Here is a 13,517-nt window from a genome sequence, read left to right as displayed (position 1 = left end):
ATCTAATTCAATTTTTTCCATTCGTGAACCATTTTATGTTGTTTTTCAAATACATTTCAGATTCCTTTTTGCCTTAACAGATGCCTAAACGCATGCCACTGTGAAAAGCATCTCATTTCCTCCTTTTTGTTCTTGTAGCAATTTTGAATCTATGCCACATTGTTAGAAATTCATCCGCCATTGGAAGCAACTTTTCACTATTTATCCCCTCAAAGTCTTTATTTTAAATTTCCCCCTAATCTTCTCATTCAATGCAAAGAGTCAGTTGTTTCATCCTCTCCTCGTAGCTATAACACATCTCATTCTTGGTATCATTCCGGTGAGTATTCTCCCTATAATGGAATGCCCTGAATTGCATACAGCACTCCCAACTATGCCTAACCAATGCATCATTCCTTGCATTTATATCCATCGCCCCTATGTACAAAACGCAAAATCCCTTTTTTTTGTCAAATCTACATGTGCACCCATGGATCTTCCCCTTTTTCTATGTTAAGAATATTGTTGTGCATCGCACTAAAACTAACACATGCTCAGCTGCAGGCAGTCAATATTGAACTAAGTTTATTTAAACCTCTCCACCAAAGAAGGTATAATGATACATGTACATAATTTTCCAGAGTATAATGTGCTTAAACCAGCATCAATAATACCTGAAATTTAACAGGTTGGGTTGCATGTTTGTTTTTACAGTAATCTTAACTAAAACACTTTTATGACCAAAATTACCAGAGTAATTTGCAAGTAAAAAACATTGTTTTTCCTTAACATCAGTATGTATTTAACAAAAATATCATAATTTGATAAGTAATGAAAATAAAATGTAAATTTTCTTCTCTCCTACATACTTTCAATTAACCTATCTGACTTCTTTCTCTTTTTCTCTCTCTGGGTATCTCCTTCCATTTCCGTTAGTTTGACTCTGCTCTCTCAACATCTCTGACTATGCCAAATCTGAACTTTGACTTTGACTACCGACTACCAACTTCACTTAGTGGTTGGGACTGTGACGTTGATTGATTTGACTTGATCAAAGACCCTGTCTCAATTTGCTTTACTGGTGGATTCTGAGATACTGGCAAAATTTCAGTTTCTATGTGACTTTCACTTTGTTTCTAACTTTTACTTTGGGCTGCAGGAGGAATTTGGATTATAAGAGGTTTCTCTTGCTCTCCCTTTGTCAGATTTCCTCTTTCAAGCAAATGAGCTACATGGCACTGTCTGAGTCATTCTCCAATCTTCACTAGATATGTGAATGCACCTAGTCTTTTTGCAACAACTCCAATCACATACCTCTGCCTAACACCTTGGTGGTTTTTGACCATGACCTTTTGACCAGCACTGAACTCTAAGTTTCTTGCATGGTGTATCATGACTCATCTTCACTTTGTCTTGCTTTTCTTTTTCTTTGCTAGTGATGTCAGGCTTACCTTGTCCTGGGAGCATGCTTAAACACTACCTTGTAAGATGAGAAATCTGTTGCAGACTGTGGGGTTATTCTGTCAGAGAACAGAAAATTGTCCAGCCTGTGTGGAAGAGAAACTTGGAAATTATTGCCTAGCTTGTCATCTAGCAGGTGCTCCTGCAAAGACTTCTTCACAATCTGTACACTTCTTTCTGCAGCACCATTCGATACTGGGTAATTTGGTGGCATTTGTGTGTTTGACTTCATTCTCACTCAGAAACATTTCAAACTCTTCTGATGTAAATGTAGACCGTTATCTGACATCACCACCTCTGGCCATCCATAAATTGCAAACCAACTTCTCAAAACCTCAATAGTTTGACACTTACGGTATTGAGCATAGACTCAACATTGCTATAGCTATTGATCAAAACAAAGTACTCTTTCACTTCATGTCAAAGAAATTGACATTTACTTGTTCCCACATCTTCCTTGTGTTTGATCATGGAATGAAAAGAACCTTGGATGGTTGTTTCTCATTCTGAGACAGACATCACAACTTTTCACCAATTCTTCAATATCGTTCTCTAACTTTGGATACAAAAAATAGCTGCTTGCTACTGGTTTCATATGGACTATCCCTGTGTGCTCTTGATCAAGAACCTTGAACAATCTCTCTTTAAACCTTGGCGGAATAATGACTCTTAAACCCCATAGGAGACAGCCTTAATCTAGTAATTTCTACATGTGAAATATTCTAACAGGTTCTCACAATCACGCTCTTTAGGCCAGCCATTCATGACATAATTGAGCACTTTATTGTGTATCACATCCTTGTGAGTTTCTTCACTAATGTCTCTGGCAGACACTGGCATGTCATTTGTGTATGTAAAGTAATTCACAGGAATTCAATGGCTGAAAGTGAATTCGTATTCATGTGAAGTCTTGAAAGAATGTCCATGTTAACACTTAGGATATTTAATATCATACTGATGGATATTATCATTTGGTTTTCCTTGCTCAAAGACAACTTTGTGCTCTTTTAGCACTTCCTCAATAACAGACGTACTTTTACTGATCCCAACTGTAAATAACTCAGCCCAGTTTAACCGTATCTTAAGCCAATTCCTTCTTGTCAGGGAGACTTTGTTCCCTCCCACTATTTCCAAAGGTAAGTAATAGGCTATATCACCACCATCCACCCTAACACTAACATGGCATTGCACTGGAATATTGTTCTTGGAATAACTAGTCAGATTTACACCAGTTTTGTGTAAGGGAATGTGATTTAGAGACCTCTTGAATTCTCCTCCTGAGATCACAGACACTGCTGCACCTGTATCAGTGATGGAAATAAATTGTGAATCTCTGACTTTCATTTTTACTGTGGGTTCTGCCATTATATCTTTAGTCCTTTTACTCTCACCTTCCATGTGTTGTTTTCCTTGCTCCCTGACTGATTATAACTCTTGATCTTCCTCCTTGGTAACATAAACTTGTATTTCCATGTCTATTATATGTGTATTTGAGGATTTACAGACTCCTCAACTAACTTTAAATCAACCATGACCTCAACCTAGTGCATAGCTGTGCCCTGTGGCTTTACCATGGCATACTGTTTCCTCTATTCTTGCATTGCATTTTCAAATGGTTGTTGGCTGCTGCCGTGGCAATGGTAGCATCTAAGTTTCTAACTCTGAACCTGTGAACTTGGCTGCTGTGGCCTGGATCTTGCTAAAATCTGGAGGATGTCCTTGCTGGCTAAGGTGAAGAACTCCCTTGCAATTTGCATGGCCATGTCAGCCTTTGTTCAAAAGCTTGGTCTGGATTTTATTCTTCTTTAGGCCTCTGATGAACATATGTCCGAAGTTGATTTCTAACTTTGCGCCATACCTACAGTGACGAGAGATTTCCTTTAATTCGAGAATGTAAGCTGTAACAGTCTGGCTTGGCAAATGCCTCCTTTCACAGAATGTAACTCTCGGTGCAACTTGATTCTTAGTCGCGCCATAATGAGTCTAGAATCTCATGAATTTCAGAATAGTCCATCGAACTGGGGCCTCTTAGACAACATTGGTTAAAAAGTACATCTGGCTCCATCATGGTGAGGAAGATATTTACTCTATCGTCATCTCTTTTTACTCACTAACAGCCAAATGTGTAACCTTAGGTGGTAATTACAGCAGTCCTCTTTGTCATGGTTGAATTCCCCCATTGTCCCCAAATATGTCTTCCATGCCATTTTTCAATTACACATTGTGCTGACTCACTGTATACCTGAACATGATGTGCACACAGAGCAATCTTTCAAATTGCTCAAGCTTATTCAAAATCAACCATAGATGTACCAAAAAGTGTGTTAGGGTTCTTGAGTATTTAGTTTCTTATATGAAGTGTAAAAAGCATTCCTTCCTGTTCTCATCACCATCTTTCTGTTGTGTGTTGCACTGAGGAAAAACTCACCATGTGGATTCACTGCAGGCCGCCAATATATGAACTAACTTTATTTGCACCTCTCCAACAGAGAGGGCAATATAACAAAATGCTCAGATCTTGCAATATACTACTATTATTATATGGAATGCACGCCTCGTTTTTCTTTTCTCAAAAAATGTTCTTTTCGCTGAACTACATCTTCTCCCTGCCTACCCTGTCCTTTCATGACCTTCTACATTGCCCCTTGCAGTTTGTTTTGACCTGAATTTAGAATTTAGTGAAAAGCTTGTACTGTTATTTCTTTTGTGGCTTTGACATCATTATTATATAAATGGACCTTGAGAGGTTCCAGTTATGATGACGCGGCCAGAGGCTACCCTTACCTTATCAATCTGAAACACGTTGACTTACCTCTACACTTTGTTTTCTGTCCCATTGTCACCTCTTTATTTCTGCATTTCCTTAAATACTGCATGTCTTCATTTTTTAAAGTCTCCAATTGTACCATATGACTTTTGAAATCTATATGTTTTACAGCCACCACTTTCCCTTCATTTATATACTCTTGTTCCACAAAAAGAATGCAGCTAATTTTGTCAAGGTTGACCTACCTTTACAAATCCATGCTGAGTATCCCTAATTAGCCCTGCCAAAGCATTCACTACTTTAACCTTGTCCTACAGACCCTGGAAATTTACCTCTAACTGAGGGGAGCCTAACTGGCCTGCAATTTTCAGGCTCATTCCTTTACGTATTCTTAAACAGAGGTGTAGCATTAAAAGATTAAGTGCAAATCTTGGATGCAGGTAGTTTAAGGACGACAAGTAGATTAACTTACTTTCTTCGCAAATTACTTTGTAATGAGATTGGAAGAAAAAGTATACTTAACTGCTTGGTAAGAATAGTGACGGTTTTATTGGTTAAAGGAATGCTGGCTTGTATTACGCCATCTTATGTTTATGGATTTTCAGCTTAATTCTACCATAATCTTCTCTAAAAACAAGAGAGGTGGGCAACAAATATTTTTGAGTATGTATCAATTTGAAGTAGATATTTTTTGCGTATGAAAGTATTTGGAACTTACTGTACTCGTTCCATTTCTTATTTATTTTGGGTTTGCTGCAGCTGACCTGTGACATAATTGAAAGATCTCCACTAGATACAGTGAGAGGCAGAGATGTCGAGAATGAAGATCTGGTGAATTTTTGTACGGTGCTTCAGAGTGTAGCTGTTTTTTCTAATAACTTCCAGCATGATTTAAAATTCTACTATTTTAGGATGTATTTTATATTTTAGAAACTGAAGCAAATTAGCCATAAATGTGTTATCATGAAAAAGGTCAAATAGTTAAAAAGTAATTTTTTGATAATTACATTAGAACCCATGATCATTTTCACTTTTTATGGGGGAAAAAAATATTTGTAAGATGAGATCCTTTGCTAGTTTTGAGAATAGCACCAACAGAATTGTTGGGGCCAATTGCCGGTCACTTTTTTGGTATTACGTAACTTTGCTATTATTGCTTCCTGTTAAATATCTTTCCTGTGATGCAGATGAAATTATGAATTTGCTATGTGGAGAAATTGTGAGTAAACTTCCACCATTTGATGATGGTGTTTTCTAACCTCCTGTTCAACTGGACCATACTCTTGTTGGAGCAGGGTGCTGAGTTGATTATTCTGTTTATTGAGTGGGATGACAGTTGATGCTATGCAAGTACTCTCATTTGGACCAGGGAGTAAGGAATGAAAACAAGGCTGCAGCATTATTCTGTGGTTTTCCAGTGAGAATTGTGTATTTGACTTTTTGAACTGAAGCTTTGACATGTGTCTGTGCCTATGTTTGTGACTCTATTAAACAGACCATTCATTCTAAAAATCTTGTGATATGCATGTTAGGTGAAGATCGCCATTACTTTAAAGATGATTCAGTATTTCTTTAGAATGGAAGTGTAGGAAAGGATGGATATATTTGTAAAGTTACAGCACAACCGTTCTGCTTGTTCTATGAATTGGCATATGAATTGCTATAAACCAGTATTATCTTAGCCTTAGTGTATTAAAATGACAACACTTATTAAATGTATAGTATGTAGAAATATTTTTGTGTGGAGTTTTATTCCATGCCAAGGATTTTCTACAGATGACGTGGAATTTAGGGTCATGTTGCTCAGGGGTAGTATTTTCATCTCCAAGTCACATGTTTCAAGACTCACTCTGGAGATTTCAGAATGTACTCTAAGCTGACAGTTCAGTGTAGTACTGAGGGAATGCTTCATCATCCAAGATGCATTCTTTTGAATGTTGAAACGAGGTCCAGCTGTTTGAAGTGGATGTAAAAGATTCCATGACGCTATTCAATGAGGAGCAGAGGAGTTCTTCCTGAACAAAGTGTATGCCTCAACCAACGTAAATGAATACAGATTAATTAACCATATATCTCAAGTGTTTGTGGACCTTGTATGCAAAATGCTTACATAATGGTTCAAAAACAATGGATTTGTGAAAATCTTTGGGATCTCCTGAAGATGTGAAAGGCACAATATAAATGCAAGTTTGTTCATTCTTTCTTTTGGCTGTTATTCATAAGCTGATGATTTCCCCATATAGGTGATTAATCAGCCCAGGCTTCAGTGCAAATAAAACAGCATTCAAGCTGAAACAGAGAATATTGTCCAAAGAGGCAAACTACTCCAACATGGATGCTCTTGACTGAAAGACCAAGACCTCTGCCAAGGTATTGTTACATAATATTACCACTAAAAATCTCAGGCTTTCCAGCAGGACTAAAATAAGAAGTTCCTGGATCTTCCTTTTTGGAATGCGGGGAATTTGTCTTTGGACAATACTTTGAAAAGCTTCAAGGAGCATCAATAGAACCTTGAACTCATCCTAAACATGGCCCCAACGACTTGGCCTCACCAAATGTGAAGCATGGCCTATATTTCTGACTTATAAAAGGGCAAATATGTTATTTTAAGCTAGGAGTCATAAGTAAGATATGAAGGGAAGTAGGGAGTAAAAAAGAAACATTTTGCAGATCCTCTGTAGTAGCTTTGTTGCATTTGGCTTTGGTTCTAGTGGAAATTTGAGTGTGGAATTAAGTTCAATATTTTTTTAAAATGTGACCATATTCCACTTGATGGAAGATGTGGAAATCTGCCCGAGAAGTTCTGTCCTTGAGGGATTTCCCCGCTGTATTTACAAGAGCAACTTGCTCAGGAGAGTTTGAAGTCGTTCAATCTCAGGAACTCTTTGCAGACGGAAGCAGTACCACAGATCACATAAGGAGAAATGCTGACACACCTGTTTGTCATGGTAGGGGCGTGAAAACTGTTGCACTTGCCATTTTCCCTTTTGAGATAGATACCTTCCCACAGCCTAGAGTGTACATCAGCAAAAGAGTTGACACACACACACTTTCTGGCATATAAATAGCTAAAATATCTAACCATTTTTGTTAGGTCCAGTGTTCAAGGAAGGAACAAGACTTGGCAGTGCTGTATTCCTCTCCAGTGTTATTTAGCTTTTGGTTAAAATTGTTCAAAAACTCAGTTAAATGAGATCAGGGTCATTATGGTCATCTTTTACTAGCTGAATAGAATACCATTCTTGCACCTTCTGTCTGTTGAGTATTGACTGCTTCCAGATCATTCAGACAGGACCTAATAACACAGACACGTGTAGTATCTCCACGGTTGGTTTGACTCTAAAAGAGCCAACCTGAGCACATGTGGTTTTGTTTTCAGTGTTGGAATTCATTGTCACATCTTGCACTTCAAGTCTGAATGTTGAAGACATTAATCTTTTGATGTCAACCACAGTTATAACCCTTTAAGGTGTGATATTCCTACCATCCTGTCCTATTACCTGTGCTATTTAATCAGTGCTGAATTGGGTGCTGCATTAAACCATCACCCAACAGTGGGAGAGGATTCAGTTGCAGATTGTTTCGTGCCACCTGAGATTGGAAAGTTAAACTTTCTAATGTTCACCCAGGATTTGAATCTTTAACCTTGTTCTAAGTAAATTTAATATTTCACCCACAAATTTAAGATTTTAAAACTTGAGGTCATCATCTAAATACTAAGGTGACAGGATCATTTTAAATGATCTGCAATTGTAGAGACCACATTTGACAATTTTGCCAAAAATTGTTTTGGAATGTAATTTATTTCAGGAAACCATGCCATCAAAATTTTAAAAGATGCTTTTCAAATTGCTTGTGGAAAGGAGATTTCACCTGGTTACAGGTAGACCAGAGTTTTCACCAAGCTGGACTATTTTTTTCCCCAAGATAAGAAATAGGAGCTGGAGTGTTCCCTTCAAGCCTGTTCTTTGCCATTCAGTAAGATCATGGCTGATCTTCTAGATCAATTCCCCTTCTTGCTATATAATTTATCATAAGCAGAAGTTAATCAGATTGAGATAGTGAGATTATAATGGATTGCAGCAGGGACACACTTTGCATGGTAGGTGTTCACAAACTGCAGCAGTTGCACACATTTTCTGAGATTGACACCTCTCCACAGGTTAGAATATGTCACTTTTAGTTTAGTCCTTGGCTGGTCAAGAGCTACAAGAAAAGTTACAGAATGCTCCGCATGTTCTCTGAAAATATAATGAGCCAATAAAGAGTTTTGGTTGATGCCCTCTTAATTACATACTTAAAACAAAACCAACTTGTTGCTTTCACAACTTTATTGTCTCAATTATTAGCTGAGAATTATAGGTGTTTCTGCAATGGCGTGCTCCAGTATGATTTGCAGATTCAAACCTGCAGAATCCCATTTGTGTTTCTGCACCATTTTTGTATGTTTCTATTTGTATCCAAATCTAATGAATGAGGGAATGTTATAAAATATAGATTGTAGATGTTGTCTTAATTCTTCTGCACGCTCAGGTCATCAACAATCCTGATTCTTCTGTTTTTGGACTTGATAATTTAACATCTTGCTTTTTCTGCTACCTCTGTCATCACAAACTCATCTCACAATAAGTGTTTATACAAGGATTTGAAGAGCACCTAATGTAGTCAGGGTAGAGGCCTTAATTTTGCGTTAAAAATAATTGTTGGAAGCTGAATGGTGTGAAGGTATAAAGTGTGCTGGCTGTCACAGTGAGCTGTTCTGTAGTGACACCTTTGAAGTCACTTGTTGGTCTTGATCCAGAATTTGTAGCCTTGAAGAATGCTTTTAATTTTATACAATTTAAAATTAAGTTCTGTTGCTGTTCAATGTGATGCAGTTGAAAAAAGCATGCCAGTGGACAATACAAAAGGCATTGCAATCCAAAGGTATTAAGGGATGTGGGAAAAAGACCCCTTATGGATATGAGTTAGATCACAGATCATCCATGACCTGAATGATGGAACAAGATTGAGGGGATAAATGTCCTGTTGCTATGTTGCAAATAATACATTTTGAAATAGCAATTACCAGATTTATGAACATCATTAAATTTTTGTCTTGAGGATAGAATCAATATCAATACAATCTACTAACCTGTAATTATTATAGAAGGTAGCAGAGAAATTGAAGTATTAAATTATCGAATTCAAAAACAGAAGAGGCAGGATTTTTGATGACTTGAGTGTGTAGTTGAACAATAAAACAATAGCTACAATCAATATTTTGTAATTTCCTTTCTAATTCATTTGATTTGGATCATTAGATTTGGATACAAATAGAAACATACAAAAATGGTGCAAATTGGTGGGATTCTGCAGATTAGAATCTGCAAATCATACTGGAGCACGCCATTTCAGAAACACCTATGATCCTTAACTAATGATTGAGGCGATAAAGATCAGTGAAAGCACACAAGTTATTTTAAGTATTTACCTACGGTAGCATCAAACAAAACTCTCCACTATATTGGCCCATAATATTGTCAGAGCACATGCAGAGCAGTCTATTTCTTGTATGGATTGGTAGATTAATATTATTAAAATAATAATTCTCTGTTTTTGTTTGTCTAGACTGTTTTCATTAGTCAGTTTTAAGGAACACATCAGCTGGTGGATTTATTTGGTGGGGAGCGCCTGGTGCATGTGGAAATACAGGGGACGCGTGGAGGACTGGAGTGTGTGTGATGCACATATAGCCGCCAGTGGTTGGTGGTGGGGCGGGGCGCTCACGAACAGAAAATAGCGGAAGCTAAGGGCAGCCCAACAAGTTATCCTAGCTGCAGAGATTGTTTCCATGAGCGATGGGTTGGCACGGGAAGGGTGGACGGAATGGGATGGGGATGGCATGAGAGATGGCTTGGGTGGGGATAGCATGGGAGGAGTGGATGTGATGATGGGATTGGTTAAATGTGGCAAAATGGCAGGATAGTTATGTTTATATAACTTATTATTTGAAAGCTATTCCTTGTGCTAAATAATATGATTCATTAGATTTGAATGAAAATGCTTTAGAAAAGCTGTTGGGTGAATTAAAATAATACATTAAGGTTGATTCTATAGATGAAGATGATAGTCTATACCTTCAGAGTTTCTACGCAGTCTAGCTCAAATGAGCATGTCACTATGCAAACTTAGATTCAAGGAAGGAGCAGTTATAATGTTGAAATCTGAACAGAGACTTTGTCATGGAATAAGATTGGGAGTTGTGAAGCTGTCTTCTTTGATAGATGTTGAAATTATAGCAGGCAGATTTTAAAGAAATAGTGCTTATTCCTCAAATAATATTGAGCCCATCAGATGTAAACCTGCCTTTTCAACTCTGAAGAAAACAGTGATCAATTGGATTTTCATATTATATGACTATAAAGAAATCATAAGGCTAGACTTGACAACATTTATATTCATATTTCCAGGCCTGTTTTTGCACATAGATAGCTTTATGTAGTTTGTTCCGGGGGAGAAGTTTTGATTCTATTAAAGTCCTTGGTGAAAGAATAGCTATAAATTCTGTATTTAAAGAAGTAGTGCTGTAACAAGGATACTAATTTGAATACACATGTTTTGCAGGCCTCTGCTAGTCTTAATTATATGAACACGAGTTTCCCTCAGCTGAGTTTTCTCTATGGAAGTGGGATTAAGCTGGCTTCCCTCTTGCATTTTTATTCAGGTGGGCCACCAAATGAGCTGACTGAGAATTGGATGTTGGCACAATTTATTGAGATGCCCATTCACTGCCTTTTCCATTGGAAGGTTTTTTAGTAGGAGGGCAATTTTTGGCCTGTGTTTTGTGGTTGGAGTAACACTGAGGCTATCAACACTTAACTGTCCTGCAGGAGTAAACCAGGCGCAACTTCCAGCATCCACACCTGCAGTGAAATGCAGAAATCAGGAAATTGCTGTCAGATTTGGCCTGCTGCTCCATAGACTTCGTTTCTCTGGTACCTCCTGCAGAGAGTTAGGATTTGTGTACACAAGTGTAAATATATTTTTTTAATCTAATAATTTTGAATTAGCGCTGCAGCCTCACAGCTCCAGGGACCTGGGTTCGATCCTGACCTTGGGTGTCTGTCTATGTGGAGTTTGCACGTTTTGCGTGGGTTTCCTCCCACTGTCCAAAGACGTGCTGGTTAGGTGGATCGGCGAAAGAAAATTTCCCCCCGGTGTGTGTGTCTGTGCATGTGTGTGCGCCCTGTGATGGACTGGCACCCCGTCCTGGGTGTACCCTGCCTAGCGGCTTAGGCTCTGACTCCCCATGACCCTGAATTGGATGAAGCAGTCCTGGAAAAATGAGTGAGTGAATTTTGAATTACCGAACAATCTCTATTGCAGCGAAACTTATGAGTGGAATCTCATTCCTTCAGATTGTAATTATAGGAGATTTTATAAACAAAAATTACCACTTTGTTTCTCATCTTTCTTTGTCTCTCCCTTAATCTCATCTTTCTTTTCCTTTATTTTGCTTTCTATACATGATTTTACTTTAAATTTTCCAACTTTATAATTCCTGGTTCAGACTGTGTGCGCCTCAGTAAGGATTCTTCAGTTTGGTTGAAGAGGCACGCTGTTTCTTGCCCTATTCGCACAGGTCCTAGACACACCTTGTAGAGGATGCTTTGTTATCAGATTCCTGATGACTGTAAATTGCCACTTAAAAGCCCACAGAAGATCTTTAGGCAGCTGTAAGTGTAACGAACGTTGAATGCAAAATCTAGGTCGATGTGCATCTTCTCTTTTCATCATTGATGAATTAATAATGCTTCATTAAGAACATGGCTCTTTTAAAAAAAAAAGTGCTGCTGTTATAGCCTGCTCAGAGTGATGTATGATGTTGGCTCTTTTTCTTCCGTGTTCTGGGTGCTTGTCACAGTTTAGCAGAAGTTTTGTGGAGCAGTGGTCATTTAATGCAGTGTGAACTGCAAATAAAGCCCACAAATCATGCACTTTGGTGTTTAGTATAAAAAGCTGCCAATTTTAATTGTTTAATTTTAGTTTATTTTTTAGCCACCACTGCCCTCTATATTTTGGAGACCTGGTTAGGGAGGGAGGGGGATTGCTTATCTGGAAAAGATTCATAAACATGCCCAAGTTATGATAATTTCTGGTTTAAAAAGTTGATCCAGGATTCACATTTCTTACAACTTCAAAAGATAAGCATCTAAAAGTAGGTAAATAGTTTAGTGTGAAATAAATGTTAGCATAGCCAACCACTACTTAATGTTAATATTTTTGTTTCCAAAGTTCAGACTTAATGGTACAAGTGATGGAGTTTATTGAAGGCTTGAGTACGTTGCAGTGCAGTGTTTTGTCGTATGTAGGAGATGAATTGAAACATGCATTTACAGAAAAAGTAGGAATGGTATAGTTTGTGAATTTATTAAAATGCAGGAATTTCACCATGTAAGGTTATGAGTATTAATCAATTATGCATTAAAATAGACATTAAAATACTTTGTAGTCACAACACAAAAAATATGAAGACCTTATAACTTAAAACTTAAAAATTGTATTTTATATCCATACTAGGACATGCATTTTGCAGCTAGCAATATTGCTCATTGCCTTGGTTTGTTGCCAGATCCGACGAGCTTTTGCTGCCAGATTGTGTTAGTTGACAGATCTGGTAACGCAACATGAAATATAATCGCTCCACATGAGTCCACTTTGCTTCACTTCACTTCACTTCAAGGTCTGTTGTGAGTATACTGCAACAAATAGCTGAACCACACAGCTGCACAATAAGGCCACTTGTAATGCCACCATGCCATGGCAGCTGAGCATGCACAGTTATCTCCCGTTAGTGCACATGAAATCTTATGGCATACATTTGTAGAAGTGTAACTGCGCAAGCGATTGCCCATCAGCGATTCTGGATTCAGTAACTATTTGTAAGTCAATGCAGACATCAATTAGTGACTGCCATTTTCCTCAAATAGATTGATTTTGTAATAGAAAGATGCAAATTATATTATAAATGGATCTCTAATTCAAAATACAGAGATGACATCAAGCACTCCTGCATGTGTTATTTTCGATAGTTCATGAAATGGACCTTTAAAATCAGTTTTTACCATTTAAAAAAAAAACTAAAATCTTTGGATATTTTGGGGTGGGATGGTAAGTTGGTCACAAATGATTTCTTTCCAATTTGAGAGGAAAAATCACTCAAATTTCCCATTGTTTTCTTACCACAAAACAGTCTGGAGATGCATGCAGATTGCATAATTGAATTCAGCATTCCTAATGGGCGCTGTATCTGGCATGCTTTGAT

At 37.7% G+C, this 13,517-nt stretch overlaps 1 protein-coding gene across 4 annotated transcripts in view; it reads left to right on the top strand.

Moving 5' to 3' along the window:
* Window positions 1-13,517, top strand: part of LOC144696200 (guanine nucleotide-binding protein G(q) subunit alpha-like) — a 303,998-nt gene that overhangs the window by 70,354 nt on the left and 220,127 nt on the right. The window contains exon 1 of one of the 4 annotated variants that reach the window (XM_078567530.1): window positions 6,461-6,577. The exons of the other annotated variants lie outside the window; for them this stretch is intronic. The gene's annotated coding sequence lies outside the window, so the exon portion shown is untranslated. Of the gene's footprint in view, window positions 1-6,460; window positions 6,578-13,517 lie in introns of those variants that run through there. 4 annotated transcript variants of the gene reach the window in all.

Source organism: Cetorhinus maximus, chromosome 2 (genome assembly GCF_964194155.1).
Source record: "Cetorhinus maximus chromosome 2, sCetMax3.hap1.1, whole genome shotgun sequence".
In the NCBI taxonomy this organism is placed as follows: domain Eukaryota; kingdom Metazoa; phylum Chordata; class Chondrichthyes; order Lamniformes; family Cetorhinidae; genus Cetorhinus; species Cetorhinus maximus.
Note: the sequence above shows the minus strand (reverse complement) of the source record. Positions and strands in the feature narration are given on the sequence as shown.